Genomic DNA, 19,090 nt, shown 5'->3' on the forward strand with positions numbered 1-19,090 from the left:
ATGAAAACTCTTTTTTATTTTGTAAATGAATAGCGCTAGATCAAGAATGAATTCAAAGGCTCATTTTATTTATTTATAATGTTTTTGTAATTTAAAAAAAAATTTTAAAATATCCGGTGCTAATAATTTTTTTTCCTTTCTGTTTACATTTCGTTGAATGCCGAATTTTTAATATTTCTTTTAAAAATTTATTGATTAATTCATTTAATATTTTTTCTATTTTAATTTGATTATGCTTTTTTATTAATATTTTCAACTAATTTATTTTTGTTTTCATTTTAGGTAAGATTGTGTTATTTTATACTGTCTACAAGTTTTTGTCGCTTGGTGAGTAATGAGAATTTTAAACCAACTCTTTGCAAACCAGTTTTAATATTACATTTAATGACTGAATTTTAAAACAAAATATTTTACTTAAGTTCCTTACAAATTTATCTACCAATTACTTTATAAAATTCACAAAATTAATTTAAAAAGACTTTATTTATTAATTATCAATTAATTATCTGTTAGGAAATAAGTTAATTTAAACTTTATTTTCTCCTCATTGTACCTCATTTTATTGTCACGGTGAAAGAAAGATCTATTAATAGACTATGTATAGCGAAATTTTTTTTCCTGGACTATTCGTTAAAAAAAAACTTTTTTATGATATCGTTTTAAATTTTGATAGAAAAAAGCCATTAATAAACTTATTATTGCTTCAGTAAAATGATTTTCAATTTAGTTTATATGAATTCATGAAATTACATTATTATTTTATTCATGCTTGCAAAAATGTTTAATAGTTTAAATTTTTTAATTGGATAATTATTTCTTCATTACTTTTAAAATATCTATTAAAAATAGCTCTTACCAATAAATTAGAATTTGCCACTAAATGAGTTAATTGCTAATATCCTTTCTTTTTGATAAATAATTTAGAATTTTTTCCCCATAATTTCTTATTGTATTTTTATGTTACTTATATCATTTAGTAAGTCTATTCAATAATTACTTAAAAGAGAAGATGAATAAAGTAATAACTTTAAGATTTATTCAACCTTTCTAAGAAAATGTTTACCCGAAATTACATTAACTTAAGGACACTTAAATAAACTTTTATACCTCATCATAAATTAAATACCGCGCTTGTTTGGCGGCATTTGTTTTTATTTGCAAATATATTGTTAACTCTCTTCAGATTTATAAATCAGTGATAGGAATTAAAGCTATTAAGGAAGAAATTGTGGTAAATCGAATCGTTTGGCTAGAAATCACTTTACGATCTAATAAATTACGACCACTCATAACTAACTGAAGTTGGCGACAAAATGCGCGAGAGGGAAGAAAAAAAAAATACCTTTTGGCACCTTAGGCCCTGATCATTTTACTAAGTTGGTAGTGCCTCTTGACACCAAAGATCATAAAGTACCGGGTTTATACCCGTTATAAAAATATGTGCATTAAACGAAAATGAACGAAAGCATAATAAATTTATTTTAAGTACCATATAATGCAAAATGAGAGATCTTCACCCTTGGTAAACATGTAAAAGAGAGAAAGGTTGTTTATTAACCTAGGATTTTATGATGTTGTTGTAGGACAAGATTTTTATGCGATCTTCGTGATGAGCTCTAGGACACTGCTGTACGTACTAGAGTGGTACTGTTGCGTTCGAGTAAGGATATGGTCTTTCTTAGATGAGGTCTGATGATTAAAGTATTTTTTTTTTACATGTTTTGGCTTTGATTACTTCTGGAAGTTAGATGATGCTTGGACTTTCGTTTTTAGTTTTAGACGAGTCTCGTTTACGAATCGTTGACTTTTGGCGATAATTATTTCGGCTTGGCTTATTTTGTGTATTTTTGAAACTTTTTTATTTAAATCGGAGTTCTCTGTAATTGCCACTGATTGATGCGTTGTTTTAAACAAATTAATCATCATAAAAAAATTTGTTTTAAAAGGATACTGATTTAAGATAGTTGTTCATTAATTGAATACTAGCTGATTATTTTATTATTATTTTTGCGTTAGAGAAAGATGCTAAGATTGTTGTTAGATTTTTATTAAGGCTCTTTTTGAAAGTTCTGTTGTCAGATGAAATAATGCTTTTTAACAAATACGCTATTTTTATAACTGTTGAGTTTGTAACAAAAAACGTGTGTTTCTAAAAATAATTGTGAGCAGCTTGTAACAATGCACGTGAACTTGTTAGATTAATCGTGAGTTTGCGACAACACATGCGAGTTTATTGCAATAATTCTGGTCTGTTAGGTCAAGTTTGGTCTAACTTTAGCCTTTTACGCTAATTATTAACTATGAAAATAGCGTGAAATGTCAATATGAAGAAAAACTACAATTTCGTGAAAATTAAAAACGTTCGCGATCTAATATTTTATTATTTGAAAAATTACAGCTCAAGGGATAGAGCGCTCACCTCCCAATGTGGTGACCCAGGTTCGAACCCAGCGATGGCTGTTCGATACAAATTCCGCTCCAAACTCGTAACGAACACAGTAAAATATCCTGAGTGGTAGACGTATCATGGGTTAGAGTCCTCTTGCCGTCAGGGTAACCGTGGGATGTTTTCGTGGTTTTCCTCTTCATATAACACAAATGTGGGTTAATTCCATCTAAAAATCCTCCGCGAAAGCAAATTTCTTCCACTGCTTGATCCAATAAGTTCTCCTGTCTTCTACATTGGGTTCAAAATTACGAGGCTACAGAGTTAAACATTGGTAATCCTAAGCTCCGAATTGGGTCGGATATTCAATGCTGGTTATAACTAATGCTCATAACTCCCATAAAGATTTATAAAAATTAAGGATTAATTTTTGATTTTAGAGATTCTTATGTAGGTTAAAAATATTGCCATTTTATTATTTAAAAAAAAATTTTTTTTTTTATATATTTAAAGCATAGACTCTCGCAAAAACTCTTTCGCAAAGCAAAAAAAAAAAAAAAAANAAAAAAAAAAAAAAAAAAAAAAAAAAAAAAAAAAAAAAAAAAAAAAAACAGTTTAAATACCTTACACTCGAGGCAATGCAGTAACTTTAAACTATATACGCTTTCTTGCCATAAAAAATTATCCGGTCTTTAGAACAAACCAATAACTTTATTTAAAAATAAATTAAATTTTTAAAAAAAAATTGCCAATTTAGCGAGATTTTTCCTCATAGATGAAAATCTTCGTAAATCATTATTACCACAGATAATGCGAAGTTTTCACAAAATTGTGACTTTTCTTTATATTGATTTTTGTGCCTTTTTCTATATAATTAGTATAACTCTGATTAAAATTATGGCCTAACAGTCATTAATACCTGTCACAAACTCACAATAGTTAAATTAACAATATATTATGCACTAAGAAGCGATTTTTTATGTGATGATTGAGCCTTGAAAAACGGCATATAAAAAATTAATTTGTGTATTTCACACAACTTACACGATGAAAGTGTGAAGAAAAAAAATGAGAATTTTCGGCTCCTTAAATTTTGTATTTGTATAAAAACAATAGTATTTTGGTGCTAAAAATGTTTTTTCGTTATTTAAATTTTTACTTACAAAATAGGTTACCAAAAAACGCATTTAGAAATTCTAAGAACGTTCCATAAATATTTTTCAAAAGATATCTGCAAAATCGAATACAGCGTGGCAGAATAAAAATATAAAACCACATATTTCATTTTTATGGCGTCCTTATTTCGACTACACGAAGTTGTTTTTATTTTTTTTTATCCTTTCAACTTCTGGTGTGAAATCCAGTGAGATTTCTTCAAGCACAAAATAAAAGAAAGAAAGAATATGTGTAATACAGAGCTTTACCACGACTTTGGGCGATTGCTCTCGGCCAGACTTGCCTGATAACAGCCCCAATGTCCAATCTTTGGGTCCCAGAAAACGATTAGTGCCGGACAAAGAATATTTGGGAATAGTCCATCCGGGAGCTTAGACTGCAGACTTTACTTCTGAACTCCTAGGTCTAAAGATTGGAGATTCTACTACGAAAGCGTCAGTACGACTTTTCTTTTGGGCTTGTCTAGAACATAAATTCTTGCCGTGTTTGTACTAGCATGTCTTTATTTTTCTTTTCTTTTTGTACAAGTTCATTTTGTCCAGAAAACAGGCATTTTCTTCTGTTTACTTTTCTATCTTGCTTTTGTCTCGATGTGCTAAATGGACTGACTTGTTGGGTGTTGGGGTAAATTCGGGCAAAAGCTTCTGAATTGTTTTTCGCTTCTTTGCTTTCTTAATCTTCTTTATTTCTTTATTTTTTTTGAGAGTGTTAGATTTTGATTATTGTTGCTGACATGACGAAATCTTGGCAAGTTAATTATTTTTTTAAACAAGGTGCTTAGCTCTATTTGTTTTGCCCTGATTGTGTAACAGCTGATTGGGCATATTTTTGTTTCAATTGACTAACAGTTTGCAATTGAACCTTTAATATTTTAAATTAACGTAAGCTAACCGATATACCTCTATCTTTTCGGTTGTGTGTTATATCAGGATACGAACCCAGAATATATCTTATTAGTTATTTTATTTTATTCTATTACCGTCGCTGAGGCCCAATGCTTAATAGTCCTTGAAAACATTGGGATACTGGCTACGTCGGACAGTCGATCTACATTGAATTTGTGACTGCAATTTTGAGTCAGACCCAAAAGACAAGGTTACTCCTAAACATAGCAATGGGCAAGCTAGTTTTTGAGAATGACTCGCATTATATTAAAAGGAAAATCACAAAAACTTTTTATGTTTAACTCTACAGCAAGAGAAGTCTAACCTAGAGCAGTCTGGCTCTGGGGAATATTTTATAACAGCGCGAATAAGAGGTAGTTTACGAATCACTGCGATTCCAACCCAAGTCGCCTGCATGGAAAGAGATTGCTGTACTTTTTGAACCTCCCCATTGCTTTTGACATTTATTTTATATTTTCGGTTGTTAATTAGCACTGGGTTATTGAGCTATTGAAAATACAATAGTTGTTAATTAATACTGGGTCATTGAGCCATTGAAAACACAACAGTTGTCCATTAACAATAGGTTGTTCAGCTATTGAAAACACAACAGTTGTTAATTAACAATGGGTTATTGAGCTATTGAAAACACAACAGTTGAAAATAATCAATTGAAAATTATTATAATAAATGAAAACACAGCAATATCCACGCTTTGTAAGTTGAATTTGGCTATTATTTTAAACATAGACTTATTACAGAAAGATTTTTTTAACGGCCTAGTGCTGACTGGATTAGATTATGACAACCATAATAAAACATTATTGATATCATTAAAATAACCACCTACTGAATTTCTCTGTAATAATTAAGCAATCAGGATACCCTGTCTTAGGCCTAAATTGCATCTGCCACTGAGAAGCCACGTAAATTACTGAATTACACATTCGTCACTTCCTCTTCAACATGAATTGCGGTCTAATTAAGACCTCAGCTGCTATATGCAAATATATTAAAGATGGTGCTCCTATTTTCAACAAAATTAGTTGTTCCTACCATATTCGGCTGCTTTTTCCATTGGCTTCATGCTGTTTCTGGCAGGAAATTGAGTTCCATGGGGTTGGCATGTGGGTCTGTTTGGTAGAAGGGTTGAAACCCCGTTGTATTAACACGCGAAGGGTGGTTCCTGGGGGCAATTAGCTTTGCTCCCTTGGACCGAACTTCCCCAGCATCCAAATTTTCTGGTGATGCTCCATTGCGTTTGCTCTCGACTTTTCTGCTGTCTTGTCGCTTTCAGTTTCTTTCCGGGCGAATGCTTGTTGTAAACACTTTCAACTTTCTTGATGTTATTTTCAACGACTCTGGTTTCGAATTTCTCGCAAATCACTTTTTTTTTCTTCTCCTGATATAAATCTTGCATTTTTCAGTCTTCTTGTTCAATGACTTCTTGAAGTTTGTTTGCATCAGGAAATCATGCATTATTAGTTTTTTTTTTAAATTTTTATTTTTTATATTTCATTTCTTTACTTTATTTATCTGTTTAAATGAGGCATGTTATGCGACAAAGCCTTTTGCCGTTTTCATTGCATATTTAAATTCTTTTTTTTCTTTTTTTGTTTTTGTTTTTGAAAGTTAAGAAGCAGTTCTGGCATTATTTTATTTGTTTCTAAGTATACTTCAATTTCTCGCGTTATATATCTGATAATATCAAATGAAGAACGCGAGAAAATAATTAATATTTTTATGTTAACCCCTCTAGCAATAATTTAAATTTTAATTTTTCATTTAGTAATTCATTTGTTAGTCGAAAATATTTTTTTAGTAGATATGTATAAAAAAGTAATTCTCTTAAATATGTAAACATTATTCTCCAGTTGCGCATACAAATAGCTCTAATAAATGCGTATAAAAGTAATTCATTATTTTACTATTTTACTACATATTTTTAAAAGCAAGGAATGAAATACGTAATTATTAAGAATGTTTTTAATACTATTTAATTTGTATATGTATATATCCATTTTTACATCAAACGTTCCCTTAGTATCGTTTCGAGATAGTTACTTTTTAAGTTTTCTGAATTTATTTCTGATAATAGCAGCATATATAAGCACTCTTTATTGCCTACATGGAAACTGTGGTTATCTTTTTTCTAACAAAAAACATCTCTCTCAGGCAATTTGAAAGTGTGGCTCATCATTATATTGTCCCACCCCATATTTTTCTTTTAGAACCTTAAATACTGTTATTACGCATATTCTTAACACTTATAGTATTAAAAAATATTTATATACAAGTATAAAACAAAGGAAATGAAGAAGTAAGAAGTAGAAAAAAGTAAATATTATTTTCTCTACTTTCATTTCTATATTTACGAAACAAACGTTTGTTATTTGTTTGTATCTAAACATGCTTTCTCAATTTAGAAAACATAATTATAGCTTTAGTAAGATTAAAATTTCACTTTTGTTTTGATCATAAAAAAAGAATCCAAACTTGCATTAGATTAATTAAAATTACTTACTGATCCATGCATCATTTTGCGTTTTCTGTATTCTAATAAGTTTTCTAAAATGAAAATTAACCTTAAATTTTCCTTCGCCAATGGCGAAAAAATTACGTGATATTGGTAGCTAGCATGAAAGAACTCAATTTAAGCTAATTAGACATAATTAGCACGTCTCTGAAAAAATTCTTTCATTTAAATTTTTCGCCTTCATCTTTTTAGCTTCTCCTTTAAGCGGCAAAATTTAATTTTTCTTCCAATTATATTAATTTAATCCTTAATAGTATATGCATTTTGTTAAAATATTCCCAAAAGATTGTATTAGAAAGGAACCAAAATTTATTCTTATTTTTAACGGTATTTTATTTAAGAACTACTTATATGTTTTTGTAATTAAATTTTGATCTTAGTGTTAAAATTTTGATGAGGTTTAATTTTGATGTAAACTTTAAATAAAGAAAAAACTTAAATATTTTTCCTTATGTCTTTACATGTTAGGGATATTTTTTTTTATTAAACTGTTATTAGTGTTGTAATTAAGTTAATTAAAAAATAACTATTCGTGAACTAAGAAATAGTAAATATTTAAGAAATTAAAACGATTTTTTTTTATTTCAACCAAATGTGCGTTTAAATGATTGTATTTTTTTTTTCGTGTACATATAAAAAAAAAAGAAGAAAAAAAGAGAACTTCTGTTTTTCTTCCTCTTTCTCTCTCTCTCTTTTAATTTTATTTATATACGTGGTTCTCATTTTAAGAACAATTTCATTTAATGAAATTATATGTTTCTGTTTACTAAGTTCGTAAAGTTTTAAACTTTTTAAATGAACTAGAGTAGTAATTTTTTTTTTTATTTTTTTTTTATGCGGATTAGGAAAACTGAGAAATTTTTAGAAAAAAAAAATTCTTTTAATTATAGTTTTTGAGTTCTTATTTACTTTTTTTGATCACATTTGACTTTGTTATGGCACGCTATGTTTTCTATTGACAAAAAAAAAAAAAAAAAAAAAAAAAAAAAAAAAAAAAAAAAAAAAAAAAAAAAAANATTTCACTGTCTCAAAAAAAAAAAAAAAAAAAAAAAGAAAAAGAAAAGAAAAAAAGAAAAGAACGAATCTCTTTTTTAAGTAAATATTTACAATGATGAAAAATACTTTTTATTTCTTTTTTTTTTTCCTTTCAAACTTTCATACAATATTTTAAGCGATCCAAATTCCTTTAAAACAACTTTTTACGTTAAAAAAAAATCACAAATAGATATGATATTTTGATTTTAAGTATCTAAATTCAAGAATAGTGTAATCTGTTAATTAGAATAAGTAATAGTAAATAGTATAATTTAAAATGTCAATTTTTAATTTATGTTATTTATCAGGATTAACGTAATCAAAAAGTTATAGTGGAATGTGGAAAGATTAAATAAATAAATTAATTAACAACTTTAAGGACTATTATTTTTTCACATAAAATATTCAATGGATCCACTTTGTTGATCAATAATAGTTTTATTTAAAAATTTTGCTGATCACAAATAGCTACGTTCCTCATTTACATACAAATCAAAAGAATACTGCTTCCTTTGTGGAGTTAATAAATATTTGCCTGTCATTTGCAAAAGATAATAGCGCTGCTGCCATATTAATGATATTGTGAATATCGTCTGCTTTTAAAATGGAATTCGAATAGATGTGGGAGTTGTTTATGGAACAAAAGAACTTGGTAGTTATTGGTAAACGGCCTGTGTCATTATTCAACGACAAATAAAATACTTGTGACGAAATTTAAAAAGGCAGGCTATCTAAAAGAGCAAAATATATCTTCTTGAGATATGTCTGACTGGATACATTTTGTTATAAATAAATAGCTGGAGCAATTCTATCTACAAATACGTCATGCAGAAAAAGTTAAAAAGCTTGAAGTTGTCGACAAATTTTACGCCCTTAACAATGGAATTTATGAACCATATATTGATGTTTTAAATATCGTCTGTCGGTACTCCTTGAATTATATTTCGCCATTTCACGCTTAAATAGTTCATAGTTTTAAGAAAATGTATCATTGTTTCTTCTTTCCATTTGGTTAATGTTTTACTGTTTAAATCTTTAAAGGGGCATTATAAAATAATTTTCTAACTCAAAGGCTTTCATTGCATTACGGTTTTAAAAATACTTATTAATGGATTTTGTTATAAACTTAAGTAAAACACTTCAATTTGCGATTAGAATAACTTAGCTTATAAATATTTTCTTTTTCGTAGTTCTAAAGGAAAATGTATTCTTTACTTGTTACCTTTTCAATAAAAATTGGTACTCCGTCGAAAATATTGTTTACGTATTCGAATTTGCTCAACTTTATTCTTTTAAATTTGTTCTTTCGGTTTTTTATAAGAACTTTTTTTAAAAGTCTATTTTAAGATATTTAAAGAGGAGAGGATACAGCAAATAAGCCCTCAAAACTTCTGTTTTGGGGTCTCTCAAATATTGCATAAACATATTTTTGATTAGCTTACTTTAGCTGACTATACTATTGTGTAACCTGCCGCATGATGGTGACAATGTGCTTAGAATGGCATTCCGACCCCTTTTACTTCCCAGACTGGTGCCTATCGATTTGAAGCTGAGTGGACTTTGGGCCTCCACTGGGAATCGAACCCCAAACCTATGCAATGACAGTTACATACTTTAACCGCTGAGCCATTACGGCTCTTTACTGACTTGAGATTTATTTTTAAACGTACCCCTCACCCAAATTTGATTACTTTTGCAATTTACAAATTATTTCGTGGGAAGAATATTGAAGTTCTTGTTACTAAATATGTCACCTCTAATTTAAGCCTTATCGTAATTTCCATGCTCAAAAAGGTACTTATGTACTTTTTTAATCAGGCTCTTGGATGAAACTCAACTGATGTCTTATTCTACTTTTAAAACATTACTTATTTTCTAATATGAAATGACTAAATTTATCCGTGTTTACAAATTTACTTAATAACTTAAAGTACAAAAAAGCACATGGTATTACAAAGGTAATGTGCGCTGAGTAGTACACAGCAAAATGCAGTAAATCACTGCTATTACGTCTGCTAACTTTTAGTAACTTTCCTAAAATTATCTACCTTCACATAGGCTTTTAAACACTTGCCACATCTATTAACTTGAAAACTAATACTTGGCTTTATATTGGCGCAGAAAATTTCAATTCTCACACTAAGGGATATTAATTTATTATACTGCCTCGAACTGGGTGTTAGGTCACGCATTAAATATGACCTGTCAGATCATTGGAAGCTCATTTTTTGGTTGGACGGCGATATTTTTGGCTCTAGACCCCCGCCAATCGATATCCCTAAGGCCAGTTCATTAATTTCCCTGCTGGAGATAGAATCGCCAAGTGATTATTACTAATATTTGATAGTAGACCCCATCTTGACGCCGGGGAATGCACTTGCATGGCAGCTAATAGCCCAGACATTTGTTATCCTTATCTATTAAGAGTTATTGTCCGAATTTTCCCTGTTATACTTGGAATAGTTGACGCTACACATTTGTATGCATTATCATTAAATAAATATGCATCATAAAATGTTACGTTTTGCTAATGTATTTAAAATTTTACTTCCCGGATAAAATATAATGTTTGATTTATAATAATGAAATTTTATAGGATGTTATATTAGCTTTTCCTTATCTGTTTTTTAATATATTTATTTTTAGTATCTTAGTGTTATATTTGGAATACTAGTTCGCTACGCATTTGTAGGAATTATCATTAAATAAAGAAGTATCATAAAATAATACGTTTTGCTAATATGTTTAAAATTTTACTTTGTATATCTCGGATCGAAGATTACGTTTGATTTTTAGTAATAAACATTAATAGGCTTTGTTAGCTTTTTCTTGTGTGTTTTAATTTAATTTTTTTTTCTGCTTTCTTTCTAGTATCTCAGTGTGTAGCGATATACTTGGAATAGTAGATTTGTTCGCATAATCATTAAATAAATATATACAATAAAATGTTATATTTAACGAATATTATTGATTTTAAAATTTCGTCTAGTATATTTTTAAGTTATTTTTGACTTAAATCAATTGGATTTTTTTAAAAAAAATAATTGATCTATATCAGTTGAGTTTTTATTAAATAAGTCATTCATGAAAGTTTCAAAAGAATAAATAATGAAAGGGTACATAATTATATTTCAAAATAGACTAATAAATAAATAAAATTAGAAACTAAAAAGGTTAAGAGTAATGTTAGATAACTGTTAAATTATAACTTTTCATTAGCTGCATGTAAAATAATTTGCTGATAATAAACATATTTCAACTATACCTATTTACTTTTATGTTTATATGAATACTTGAAATGCTTTTAAAACCTATTAAGTACGTAGTTAGTGTTTATCAATATTAAAAAAAAACTTGTTCTGCACAGTGAAATTTACAAAAAAAATTTTTTTCTTTAACATATTCTGATATAAACTAATTTACTCTTATTTGGATATCTAAATGACTAATTGTTTCCCTGTATTTTAAACTTTGGGATTTTTAGTTTGCTCAGAAATAACCATGATTTTATTTATTCAGTGATAAGTTTCGAATAAATAAATATTTTTTGAAACATTTTAGTTCAAATAGCTAAAATATCAATTATTTTAGCTATGTTGTTGTTTTTAAATATATTAAGTACTGTTAATACATATTGACAGTTGATTTAGCTCATAAAAAAAAATCTTATTTCAATCAAATAAATTTCATTTATTTATTTTTTCAAATTATCTACTTTACCTTCATTTTTTTTTTTAATTATCTATTTTGCCAATGTATGTCTATATACATAGGTTAATAAACAATATCCTTTTGAGAAACTTGCGAAATGATTTCCTGTAATTTTTTTTCTTCATTTCTTTATAATATTTCACTTTAAAAGAAAACTCAATCAATTTCAACTTAAGATAGCTTATACTAAATTTGTTTTTTTAATTAGACGATTTGTATTAAATAGGTTTTATGAATCATGCTATGTGAAGAAATAAAGCGTGAAAATAAATCTTAATATAACACCAATAAACAAGATTTTTAATTAAAAAGTTAATAAATACTTTTTATTCTCGCAATTAATAATTGTAGCTTTATTTATCCTTTATACACTTCATAATGTCACTAGCCATTTTTTAATATATATGGCTAATTGTAAATTGCAATTTGAAACTTATTTCCTAAGATTGTGTCATAATAACAATGAAAAGAATGGTAAATGATTATAATATGATAATGAATTTCGATGAAAAGAATATTTAAAAAAGATGCTTTTGACCTATTATGTTAAACTAAAATTACTTAAGTTATATTTTGATTATTCTTTCCATTATTACTTTATTTATTTTTGTGTTATAATTCATAATAATGAATCAATTAGTATGTATTAATTAAATTTAAATACGAATTTCTAATCTAGAGTTATAAGCAAACAAAATATGAATTGTATTCTAATAAGTCAACGCTTTTTTTTTCAAAAAAAATAGGAGGATGCAATTGGTCTTTAATTTCCAATTAAAATATTTATTTTTTTATGTAGGAGTGTCTTTTTCGCAAGTATTACCAATGGAAACATGAATTTTTAAATAACGTATGTGTCTTTGTTAGAAAAAAATAAAGCAAATAAATAATTTTAAGTAGAACCATGAATGGAATTTTTTTGAGCTTTAAGTAACGAGCATTGTATGATCGTTTATTTGCTTTTATTTCCATTTTTTGTTTGTCAATTATTGTTAAAAAGTAATTAATAAAGAAAAATTGCTCTGATGTAAGGGACTATTGGGATTAATTAAAATGTAAAAAAACTGCTTGTTAAAGATTAATAAAACATACGAATTACAAAAAGTTATTTTGTGATTTGTATTTAAAGTAAACTTATTTTTGCATTTACAAATTCCCACATGTATATTTAATTGATATCAATTGTTAAAATAAATAAATCAAATACATCTTAATTTCAAAAATACATAAATGATGAAATGATATACTACAGTTAAATATGCGAAAAATGTTCGAAAACAAATTATATTTTACTTTATTGTTTTTTATGTTATTAATTTGTTTTTAAAACAAGAAGAAAAAAAGTTGTTTAAAACCGAATAAATTTTGATTTGAACTTTTATCTTATTTTTCTGAAAGAAGACCTAGATATGTCTTATTTTAATAAAAATTTAAAATTCAAAAAGCATTTTGTCTCAAATATGTTCTTCAACATATTCTCAAATTAAATTTTATTTTTCTCATCTTAGAAAAGTATTATTTTTAATTAAATTCGACATGCATGAGAAATTTTTTTGGCAATTATTTGAGCGACTCATTTAGTTTTGGCTAAATTTTGAAGCTACTAATTTTATGGTATTTTAAACAGAAACTAAGTTCCGTTACCTTTTAAATAGTAAAAAATCGTTTGCGCCTCAAATTTGGTGCAACTGATTTTAGATTTTTACTGATATTGTCGGGAAATAGTGACTATCTCTGATATCCTTCCGGTTTCAACTTCTTAGAATGTGAAAAGTACTGATAGAGGGTTCCTGGGATTTAATATACGTGATAAATCCTTCTAATTAGGTGTGTCCGTACGGTAGGTTTCCTGTTTTCGTATAATTACAGACAACAGACTTGCGTGAAGCTCTCAAGCCATGTATCCTGTTTCCGAAGTTTCGACAATAGGGGTGGCGCACAGGACAACACCCCATTCCTGTATTTCTTCCGGGAAAAGACTTAATTTAATTATATCCGCCGTTTAAAGGAACAACTGACAGGAACGGAACATCTGTTCTAGGATTTGAACTGAAAAATCCGGGCTTTTTCACGGACTTTCCACATTCTGTTTAGACTCATTTGCATGTTATTGAGTCAGAAGCGTTACGCTTTGCTCTAGAGTTTATTAAAATAGCGAAGACTTCTTTTTAGTTTCACTATAGGCTGATAATTAGGTTTTAGTTTGGTATTAACTCGGGTTCTCCGATTTACTTGGATAGTTTTCTTTTTTTTTTTATTCTATTAACAGGCTCAGTTTTTGGGGTGTTGCTAATGAATGTATACGAGGAAATTAAAGTAGAATTTTAACTAATAGATGTTTAAGAATTTTATACGAAATTAAATAAAAAAATTATTAATCATTTCATAATTTTTCATGAAATGGTAGTTTATAAAAATATGTATGTAATTTTTTTTTATCTTAATACAATTTTAATAATATTTTTAATATGTTTTATGATTAATGTTATAAACGTTATTTATATTAGTAATGTCATGATTGTCATTAAAAATAATTTAAATCATAATTATGGTTTCCCATAAGATTTAACAAAACAATTGCAGAATTAAAAATTGTTTGTAAATTTAGGTTTTGCGGAGAATACTTTCCAAATTTTTTACAACGATAAATAAATCATCCACAACCACTAAACAAAACTTTTAATTACTCCATTAGAAATAGAGATTAGGCTGGACGCAGTTGAGAGGGACCTAAAGATAATATGAATAACTAACTAGAAGGCCATGGCACAGAATTGATCAAGATGGCAAAAACTTATTGGGACGGCTTTGGCCTGTCATGGGCTGTAGTGACCAAACAGAAGAAATAGAGACTGTTTAAATATTACGCAAGCATGCATGTGATAATTTTGGACTCCTCCTCTTTCCTTGTCAGCAAAAATAAACAAACTACAAACGGCTTATTATTCCTGCATAAGATAATCACAACACCAACACCCTTTCTTTCCCCCCGTTAACTTTAACTGCAAATTCGTGATTTTAAGAATCATAAAACTTCATAATGCACAAAAAAATAATACATTTTTATAAAATTATATTGAATTATTTTCGAATTTTTTAAAATTCTTGAAGGACTCCCCCCCCCCCTGTTTTTTTCTTCTCTAAAATGTAACTTTTATTTCAATTTAAAAAAAATTGTTACGTTTAATTTGCATTTTTTTATGTTAGAAAATAAGGAATTTTTGTCTAACCTAACCATGGCTCATACACCTCCCCACGTTTCAGCAAACCCACCCCCTTTTTGTCGCCTACATAATATTTGAAGTTCTCTATACGCAGAGTAATAATAAAAGAAGGGAAAATGTATCCAAATGTATCTAGTTGTTTTTATTTTGTAATATGATGTGTTAAGAAAGGTGTTGTGTGTGTTTTGCATCAACTTTTTATTCTTCAAAGAAAGATGTATCATCGATGTCTTACTATGTTTGGATTATCCGTGCAATGTATGTTGAAAGTGTTAGTCCTATGACCTAGCTCAGAAAATTATCTTTATGAAATCTATGAAATTAATTGTAAACAAATAATAACCGATAACTTTGACGAAATCAGCTATATACATGCACAAAAAGGAAACAACAACAACAAAAAATACCGCTGATGTCTTCTGGTGTTATCAAATATATGCTAGGATTTCACATCAATAGTTCTTGCTCTATGAACTAGATAATAAAATTATCTTATGAAATTCGAAAACTTATCAAGATCTGTTATTATATGGACGACAAATTTTCCGCTGCCGTCAAATAAACGATGTAAAACAACAAGCAAAAAAATTCGAAAAGCATTTTTGCTGAAGGAAGAAGAAAAAAAAGCAATCGAATAAATTCATCCAAACCAGCTAACGATAACTTTGAAGTAGTCAGTTACACACAAAGTAACAGCAAACGAGAAAAATAATAATAAAAAAAATATATCGTTAATGCCTTGTGATGTTAAGTTTGTTATTCAAATATATGCTGGAGATTTTATGTCGATAGTGCCTCGCTTTCTCGGTAAAAGAAAGTACAGCAGGGGAAAGAAATCGAATAAAGAATAAAAAATAAAAAAATTATTCTTGCATCTCATAATTTATTCAGTGCAAGAATGTTGCTGTTCTTTAACGAAGAGTAAAACTAATATGAATAATTCATTAACGAACTAGAAAATTTGTCACAAAGAATTTTGGTTCTGTTGAACTAAGCCTCTAACATCTCTTGATATTTTTTCTTTTCCTAATTTTTTTTTTTGTTCGATATGATATGCGAATAAAAACAGAAATAAATTGAAAAAGCCTTTTGCTTTCATGGACTTGAAATTTTGCCATATTTTTATTGGCTTATAGGAACAATTTATCCATTAATTAATTTTTTTTATTGACATTGACTTAGTAAGAGTATTCTATTAATTTTTTCCTGAGTTAAATGTTATGCTCGAAAGTTGAAAACCTAATGGTAAACGAATGGTAATGTAGCAAATGGTTTTTTTTCCCCCCGCATTTAATTTTTTTTTTACTAAAATTTAAAAATCATTTGCGTTTTTTCAATTCTGAGTTAGAGAACTTTGTAAAAGTGCATGTTATTTGACTTTTTATTAAATTTGCGAAAACCTACTTAGGAACGGCTAGAAGCATCAAGAAACTAATTCGAAATATATAATTTTTTTATTCAGAACTTTTGTTTTAAGGACATTTTAAAATAAAATTAGTCATGGCCGTTGCTGCCGTTGATTTCTTTCGAAGGGGAAGCTAAATTAAAGCACACAAAATAGTTCGATAACTTTCACAGACATAATAGCAATTCTAACCAATTTTTACTTTTTTTGTGCGTGAAATTTATCCAGGTAATTATGTTTTTTTTTATAATTTTTTTTACCTGTTTTAGCTTAAAACCAAATTTTTTATATTCTAAAATTTAAATTTAAATAATTTATTTAAATAAAAAAAGAAAGAAAATGATTTATAAATAATGGAATGAAGTATATATGCCTATAGCATGCAATACATTTTTAAACGATGACAAAACATAAACGGTATGCAAAAACAAAACATGTTTTTTTTTTTTAAAACTGTCTTCATATTTTTTTTAATTGCTTGAAGAATTAGGGAGGGGGTGGAATTTTTAAAGATTTCCAATTTTTTAGGAGGCATATTCCTCCAACAACATTTTTTTACGTGAAATGTTTGATCTTTAAGGTTTCCAAGGTGTTATTTACATATTAAACAACAACACATGGATCCACCTACTATTTTGACACTGTAGTAGTTGAAAAATCAACCGGTGAGATTTTTTTCTTCATAATTTTGAAACTTTTACCTCTTTTAAATTCTTTTTTGAATTAATGCTCTATAATATAAACCCGTCGAAAACCATATTTTAGGCTTCTTTTTAAGAAGATAGCCATATTATGATTCAAATAAAATCAAATAATTTTTTGTCACATATAGGGCAGGAAATATCCTCATTTTTTGGTAAATCACTCTAAAATATTCAAAATCCCTGATTAAATCTTTAAGTAAATTTTTTTATATAAAGAAAAATTGCCTCTACAATTCGTCTCTAATTCATCATTATATGAAATTCTTCAATTCCAACCTTCCGAAAAATTCATAATTATTTAATCACGTAACACTTCATGTGTATTTGGTTCAGTTTTTACCATATATTTTTGAAAGTCATAAAACAAACTTGTTTCCCTAAATTTTTATTAAATAGGAATCTAAAATTAACACTTCAACTAGTTTAAGGCTTCCTATATAGCATAATTTTATAAAAATCATCGTTTTACGATTTTTAGTATCAGTGAATTATTTTTATATTAAAATACATATCGCTTATCAATTACGAGCGAAAAACACGTTTGCCTCTAAAATTAAAAAAGAACTTTCATTAACTGACTTGAAAGAGAGTATTTTACTCGGTTAAAATCCTGCATATTATGAAGGGGGTTTTGGCAGTTATTTTTCTACAACCCTGATTAGAATTTAATTAAATGGTGATTTATAAAAGGGTGCGAACCATCATTGTTTGCCAGTTACAACATTGTTCTTATAATAAAAGCTGTGGCAACGTTCGAGAGAGGGGCGAAAATGTCGTGGAAAGGAGGTTGTTAATTGTTGAGATAAGTTTCCATGACAAAAAAAACTTCTTCCTCAAAGCTGGCAAACCATTCTGCTGTAATGTCAAGCTTCTTTTTGACACATTCTTTTCATTTTTTGACTTATAGCTATATTCTTTCATAATTTTATGAAATAAATATGGTTGGTGTTATAATTATTTTTATTTCTTCTATAAATTCTTGTTTTGTGCCGATTCTTTTGGTAACTAAATGAAATGATTGGCTAACGTTAAGTGATGTAAACATTTTATTAATTTATTTTATAAATTTATATGTGCTTCCCCCCCCCCCCCTCATTGAAGAACTTTTTCATTCAATGCTTTTGCAAGGTAGAGCAACTTTTAATATAGTTGACTTATTTCAAGGACTTCGGAATTCTATTAATTATTTTCTAAACAAGAATAAAAAATTTATCAACAAAAAAATTTTTTACGAAATTGTTCAAACATTTTGAGAAATGCAGCCTTTTAGTTAGGCTTACCTAGTAATTTTATTTTCAAACATTATTAAAATATTCAATTCAGAGATGGAACAAAATGTTTTCATGAAATTGTTCTCTTTTTTTTTTCAAGGCTTAAAGTTTTGCCTCCCTTTAGCCAGTGACCTCTATATCAATTTTGAAATTAGCTCAAAATGTCAATATGAAGAAAATCCACAATTTTGAGATAATGAAAAGAGTTTGTAAACTAATTTTTTTAATATTTAAAAGTTACTCTGAGCTGTATCGCCTTGTCTCATAAAAATTTGCAAAACTTGAAAATAATTTATTTATTTTTATGTATGTGAGAAAGTCTTGCCTAATTGACATTTTTTGAAAAAAGTTAATTTTTGATAACGTGTTCAAAATAATGTGTTTTCTGGTCAGTAAAATGTTTAAATGAAATATTTAGATTTTTTTTAAAAACTTTTCTTCTATAAAATGGTATGCAAATAAATAGAGAATAAGTCATTGTTTTTCAAACTGACTTCAAAAGAAAATTTAAATGCTGCCTAGAACAAGGCGAAAGTTTTTTCCCTCACGTTTTATTCCAACAAGCAAACCCATTGTCTTTCAGTTATAGAATAAACAATAGCGGAACGCCAAATCCAGTCTGCAGATTACCTTTTCCAACAGTTCCAGAGACAATATTCGAATGTTCTGATCTGTAGCTACTGTGTCGTCGTTACTAGAATTGCTTTTAAATCCACTTACAGATATTTCTTTGAGTACAAGCTGCAACTTTTCGCACG

General features: G+C 27.9%; 1 protein-coding gene across 3 annotated transcripts in view; it reads left to right on the top strand.

Annotated features, from left to right (window-relative positions):
* Positions 1-19,090, top strand: part of LOC107451685 (neural cell adhesion molecule 1) — a 132,262-nt gene that overhangs the window by 33,851 nt on the left and 79,321 nt on the right. The gene's annotated exons all lie outside the window — the stretch shown is intronic.

Source organism: Parasteatoda tepidariorum, chromosome 5 (assembly GCF_043381705.1).
Source record: "Parasteatoda tepidariorum isolate YZ-2023 chromosome 5, CAS_Ptep_4.0, whole genome shotgun sequence".
Classification (NCBI taxonomy): Eukaryota; Metazoa; Arthropoda; class Arachnida; order Araneae; family Theridiidae; genus Parasteatoda; species Parasteatoda tepidariorum.